Genomic DNA, 7242 nt, shown 5'->3' with positions numbered 1-7242 from the left:
ACTCAGGATAGTTAACTTTGGTCTTCTCAGCTCCTCAACTACTCTCCCAGCTAGTTTCAGCTACCTTTAGTCCACTTTTGACAACTCAGCTCCAAATAGTCCAACTAGCTAAGTTTAGCTAGCCTTAAGCTTCTCCAGCTGATTCGAGCTTCCCTTAGTGTTCCATGAGCTGCCTTGTACTTTGTAAGCTGTTTGTGAGCTGCATATGGCGTCCAAATCATTCACCAAGCTACCTCAACGTTCATTATGCTCCAATGTACCTACATGTGCAAGGAAACAAGGTAATTCCATGGTATTGAGCTGTTATGAGCTAAATACCTTGCTGTCATGTATGTTTATGGTGATGTGAGCTATGTTTGAAGGTCATGAGCTAATTATATCATCTCAAAATATGTGTAAGATAATGCATGAAGCTTAAGAGCTAATATGAATGCATATGAACTAATAAAATGATTTATAATGATGCTGCCTTGATTTATATATGATAATCATGCTTAATATGATTATAAGACTACCTTAATATGCTTATAACATTGTGTATCAATCATAAAGATATGGGTATATGTTGTATGCATGAATATCATATAACATGGTATTCATAAATGATAAATGGAAACATGTAATAATAATATCCTAAGAAATGATATGTAATCATAGCATATATTTGAATAATATTAAAAACATGATCAAAAAAGCATATGATGGAAATAATAATATGATAATTTATACTATCATGTGAATGCATGCTTATGATAGAATAGAATGCATAAATGATATAGTATAAGATAGGGTAATGAAGAACTCCCTTAGAAATAGCTTTGAAGAACATCCATGGTGTGTTCAAGTCATGGAGAAAGTTAGAGCTAGTTTGGAGGGTATCAGCCGAATAGCACTTGTATCCCTTCAAATTGGCGCCAAATGGGAGAGGAGATGATGCTTGGCCGAATGGTTAAATGGCTCTTAATCTTGGTGCCTAAATGAGATCATATGCACGGCACATGGGGGCTGGTCATATGGCATGCACATGGGTGTTCTTGGGAGCCTTGTGGTGCAGCCTTGTGCATGGGATGATGGCTGGTCATGTTCTCTCTCTTGGGCGTGCATGTGTCTCCTCCAAGCTAGCTTGAGTTGTGGAGCTAGCTAGCAAACATGGGCTGTTTGTGAACAAGCTTCCTAGCTAAGTCCTTGTGAGCTTCTTAACATTATGTTCAGCTACATTCAGCTACCTTTGACATCACTTTTGGCAACTCAGCTCCAAATAGTCAAACTAGCTAAGTTTAGCTAGCCTTAAGCTCCTCCAGCTGAATCGAGCTTCCCTTAGTGTTCCATGAGCTGCCTTTTACTTTGTAAGCTGTTTGTGAGCTGCATATGACGTCCAAATCATTCACCAAGCTAACTCAACGTTTATTATGCTTCAATGTACCTACATGTGCAAGGAAACAAGGTAATTCCATGGTATTGAGCTAATATGAGCTAATTACCTTGCTGCCATGTTTCATTATGGTAATGTGAGCTAAGTTTGAATGTCATGAGCTAATTATATCATCTCCTAATATGTGTAAGGTAAGGTATAAAGCCTAAGAGCTAATATGAATGCAAATGAACTAATGAAATACATTATAAGTATGTTGCCTTGATGTATATGTTATAATCATGCATAATATAATTATATAGCTATCCTAACATGCTTAACATAATAAAAGAACAATGTGTAAGATGTATTCATACTAAGTTATTCTTTAACTTCATAACTAATATCCTTAGCATGATATGTAATATAATAGTATATATTATAAGGTTATTATAGCGTTAAAAGGATGTTCAAGAGTACTCCCTTTATAGTTGAAAATGTGCTTGCATCATCCCCCCTTCTTTAGGGCGATTTGTCCTCAAATCGAGTCCATTCTGTCCTTGCATAGCTTCAAGCCTCTTTGCTAAAAGAAAGTATCCTTTGAACGTTTGTGTTCTTCCATTATATACCCTTTTGTAAGATTTCCCTTTAGGCCTTTTTTTGGAATATGATTTACCAACAGGTATCTTTTGGGAATGATCTTTATCTAGGGATATTCCTTTTGGAAGTGACCTTTCACGTGATTTGTCCTGAAAAGTGAGGAGAGAAAAGGATTCATATAAAGGGGTACTTACCTTTTGTAGATTAAAATCATTGGCGAAGAGTTGTGAATTTAAGTCCCAAACATCACCACTTTTCGTATGTGACCCTTCATTTTTCAGCATTGAACCATCATATATCTCTATGAAGAAGTTTGGTTTCTTGTTTAGTTCCTCTTCATTTTTCGTCAGAGTTTTGTCTTTGCCCCATGCTTGTACACTCTTTCGCATATGCAATTGATATTGTTGTACTTCTTTTGGCGTTAAAGGCATCAAGGTCACCTTGCGTCCATCATGCTTAAAAGTGTATTGATTGTGAAAACAATCATGAATGGCCCTTTTGTCATACTGCCATGGTCTCCCAAGTAAGATGTGGCTAGCATGCATAGGGACAATGTCACAAAGCACCTCGTCCTTGTACCTACCAACTGAGAAAGGAATTAGAACCTGTTTGGTAACATTTAAGTTACCTCCTTCATTGATCCATTGGAGTTTATATGGAGTAGGATGTTTTGACGTTGCCAATCCAAGTTTTTCAACCATAAGAGTGCTGGCTACGTTTTTGCAACTTCCTCCATCGATGATCATTGTGCAAACCTTATCCTTGACATGGCATCTTGTATGAAAGATATTGTTTCTCTGAATATCATCTTGGGATGTTTGTGATTGTAGGCACCTCTTTGAAACAAGCATTTCACCATGATCTGCATTTTCTTCCGTTTCTTCTTCTTGTATTGTTTCAGGTTCCTTGTCAAAAATAGGCTCATCAGAATATGATACAATATCTCCATTGTCAAGCACCATCATGGTATTTCGGTTGGGACATTGACTAGCAACATGTCCTTTTCCAAAACACTTGAAACATTTGATGTCTCTTGATCTCTCAAAAGTGCTGATGTAAGGCTAACCAGGCTTCTTCAATAATGGAGAAGTTGGCAACCTTGTTGTTTCCCGATCTAGGAGAGACACCAAATGCTACACCTTGGATTGAAAGTAATCTGCACAAAAAGAAGAAGAATTGATTAAGTAATATGATAATTAAGAAATGAAAATTAAATAGAAATGGAAAGATTTGAAAGGGATAGAATAGTTATCAAAGATGGGCTGCGGAAGTGTTGAATAAATCTCCTTCAAGTGATGTTGACTTCAGCCTCCAATGGTGGTGATGAAGTATGCCTTGTTGATGAATGAAGGATGGTTTAATGGTGATGAAATGGTAATGGAAGGATGATGTTATTGGCGTGATATGGTGATGGAATATGGTGATGATATAGGCGTGATAATGGTGATGGACTATGGTGATGATATAGGCGTGATAATGGATATGGATTATGGTGATGAAAATAGTATCTTATAAAACTAAGAAGGAACCAATGCTATAAAGGAGCAAAGACCCGTTTCTTATAAGTTTTATAAGGGATGGTATGAAAGGACTTTGACCCACTAGTTATTTAAACTAGGAACCAGAAGTATCAAGGTGAAGGAATGACGCCACAAGCTTTAGAAAGGCTTGCTTAATCGATATAGTTCTAAAAGAACTTGAAGAGAGAATAATCTCACAAAAGGATTTTAATTATCAAAAGGTTCTCTTCACAAATGAATGCCAAATCCTATTTATAGTTTTGTAAAGGCTTGGCCGAATAAATGGATGCCTTTTCGGAAAAGTACATGTCTTAAAACGAAAATAAATGATGCTTGGATGAGGGGAGATGTCTTTGGCCGAATGGTTCCCATAACTCTTCATCTTGGCGCCAATTTGAAGCATGATGATGTTTAGGCGGAATAGAGAGAAGCCTTTTCATCTTGGCGCCTAATTCATTCACATGCAAAGCACATGGGTGGCTGGTCATGTGGCACTCACATGGTTGGTGTTGAATGCTTAAGGCGTGGACTCTTCCATGGTGTGTAGATGAACAGCAACTTAGGCGTGACTTGGCATCAAACATGTGTCTAGGTGACTTGGCATCAATGGGGCAGCAACTAATTATGAAAGGTCACATTTGAGTGAAACAACCTTTCATCTTTTGAGCTACTTCCCATGAGTTTGAGCTGAAGATGAGCTGGCCATAGATGAATTGCATGAAGATGAGTCATAGGACAGCTCCTTGTGAAAGGTCACTTCTCGGATTGGCAACTCTTCGCGAAAAGGTACGAATTCACAAAATTTGACCTAGACCATATTTGTAGTGCTCTGTGTGGTGAAGATGATGGTGCAACTCTCCAGCTGAAATGAAGTCTCTAGCTAGCTCAAAAGTCCAGCTCAAGTGAGCTATGAGCTCGAGGGTCAGCTGACAACTTTTCACCATTTGTTCTTCATGATCTCCCAAGTCATCCTATGTAATGTTTCCTAGCTCATTGACTTCAATTCTAGCTTTAAATCAGCTCCCATGATGTGGCCGAACATGTACCTACAAAAGAAAGCATTTATAAGCTAAGTAATATAAGATATAAATATGTGGTTCATAATAATAACTTCATACATTCATAATATCATCATCATAACTATAAATATAATGTATGTAAGCCATTATCATAACTATGGTATAAAGAAAGATTAAGTTAAAGAAAATCCCCCTTTGAACATTGAGAAAGGTTGGTGATGCAAGTCCATTTTTGATGTTGAATCGGATCACATCATCCCCCCCTTCTTTAAAGCGATTTGTCATCAAATCGAAGGGTGGTTTCTTTTCAATATTCCTCCACTCCATAGTTGCTGTTTCGTCAGAAATTGGGATCCCTTCTTTAGGCTCTTGAGTGAGATATGCCCATGTAATTTTGCTTTGAATATTGTGGTCCCTTGATATCCCAAAAGTGGTGTCTTTTAATACTCCAATAGGCATGATCATTGGATTCTCATAGGTCACGTCCATTGGTTCTTCTAAAGACACATTCTTTGAATGAAAATTGATGTCCTTTTGCTTTTCAATGGACACATCTTTTGGGTTCCCAAAGGTCACGTCTCCTAAATCTTCCTTTTGGCAATTGGTGCCTCTTGGTAAATCCTGCAAGTCAAAGGAAAAATCTGCATGTTCAAAGTTAGAATAATCATCTTTAACCTTGCATTTTGTCAATAGGCATTCTCGAATCAAGCACTTTGAAGAATAAGCACTTGTTTTTGGATCAGTTTCTTCCACAGTTGTTGCTTTTCCTTTCCTCATAGCCTCAACACTCTGTTTCATTCTGACTTGATCATTCTGAACTTGTTTAGGCGTTAAAGGAGTTAGGATAAACTTCTTTCCTTTATGGCTGAACGAGTATTGATTGGTAAAACAATCATGAATAGTCCTTTTGTCATATTGCCATGGCCTTCCAAGAAGTAGATGGCTAGCGTGCATAGGGACAACATCACACATAACCTCATCTTTGTATTTGCCAATGGAAAAAGGAACTATCACCTGTTTGCTAACGTTGAGTTCTCCTCGTTCATTGAGCCACTGCAACTTATATGGATTTGGGTGCTTCATTGTTTTCAAACCAAGTTTTTCGACCATTATTGTACTAGCCACATTAGTACAACTTCCACCGTCTATGATAACAAAACATACCTTTTCATTTATATGACATCGGGTATGGAATATGTTCTCTCGTTGTGCATTGTCTTCCGCAACTTGAATATTCAAACTCCTTCTAATTACCAAGGCTTCTCCTTGATCAACGGGATCAGCAAGAGTTATTTCTTCATTGACTTCAAGGGGTGCCTCTTCTTCCTCTTCTGGTTCTGATTCTATTTCACCATTTCCAAGTAAGAGCATGGTATTCCGGTTAGGACATTGTGTAGCTATATGGCCCCTTCCAAGACATTTAAAACATCTAATGTCTCTTGATCGTTCAGTGGTTTGCTTTCCTCGGTTGGGGTCTTTACTTACTTGTTGAGTCTTTGAAGATTCAGCTTGTTCTTTAACAGGAGGAGTAGGTTTCTTTACGTTTGGACTCCATTTTGATGGTGTTGGCGCAACATTACGAGATGTATGTCTCTTCTTCAGTTGCCTTTCACTCTTCATTGCCATTTGTACCATCTCATCTAATTCGATGTAATGATACAACTCTAAGGTATTGGCAATTTCGGGATTAAGTCCAGCAAGGAATCTTGCCATAGTTGCTTCACGATCCTCCTCAATGTTGACTCGGATCATAGCCACTTCCATCTCTTTGTAGTAGTCCTCCACACTCCTATGGCCTTGTTTAAGATTCTGTAACTTTTGAAACAAGTCACGGTGATAGTGAACAGGAATGAATCGTTTTCTCATAATACCTTTCATTTCATGCCAAGTTGAGACCGGTCGTTCTCCATTCCTCCTTCGGTTAAGGGTAAGTTGATCCCACCATATTAAGGCATAGTCTATAAACTCCATGGCTGCCAATCTTACTTTCTTCATCTCGGAATAGTTATGGCAACTAAAAACATGTTCCACTTTGCTTTCCCATTCAAGATAGGCTTCAGGATCAGTCTTTCCTTGGAATTGAGGAATTTTGATCTTAATGTTGCTCAAATTGTCATCAATAATGGCACGTCTAGGGCCTTGGAATGCTGCTTGTTCACCCTCATCAAAATTTTCTTGAACATCTTCTTCTGGAGGGGGTGGTTGTTGTTGCCTTCTATTGGCTCCATTATGTCGGGTTGGTGGTAAATCATGGCGTTGATCTATCTTTTCATGAAGAGCATTGAACTCTTCACGAAACATTCTCATCATTTCACCAATGAGTGCCTGCATTTGTAAGTTTGGTGTTCCTGCATTTCCTCGGGGACTTTGAGACATAGTTAGTGAAATAAAGTAATTTAAAAACCTTACCAGCACACTCACAAAAACCTCACGTGGTCTCTCCAAGAAAATTCAGATTGCACTCCACTCACTCTCGTGTTTGCACTCGGGGATATGATCCTTGGCTTTTTCTGATCCCCCTTCTGATCTCACCCTCTCGTTTGCCTTTTACCGCTCAATTCTCTCTTGTGGGTCCTTTTAAAGAACTAACTCAAGATTGAGCAAGTTTCTTTAGTTTGTGCGTCGGTTTAGAAATGGTTAAGGTATAGGATAAAGGATAGGCTAGAAAAGTTAAGAAAGATGATAAGGTAATGGAATAAGAAAAGATGAAAGAAAAGGAAATGAAATAGTAAATAAGTGAAGATGACTTACA

The sequence above is a fragment of the Hibiscus syriacus genome, unplaced genomic scaffold, assembly GCF_006381635.1.
Source record: "Hibiscus syriacus cultivar Baekdansim isolate YM2019G1 unplaced genomic scaffold, ASM638163v2 tig00003454_pilon, whole genome shotgun sequence".
Classification (NCBI taxonomy): domain Eukaryota; kingdom Viridiplantae; phylum Streptophyta; class Magnoliopsida; order Malvales; family Malvaceae; genus Hibiscus; species Hibiscus syriacus.
The sequence above is the reverse complement of the archived record's forward strand: the minus strand, read 5'-3'. Positions refer to the sequence as shown.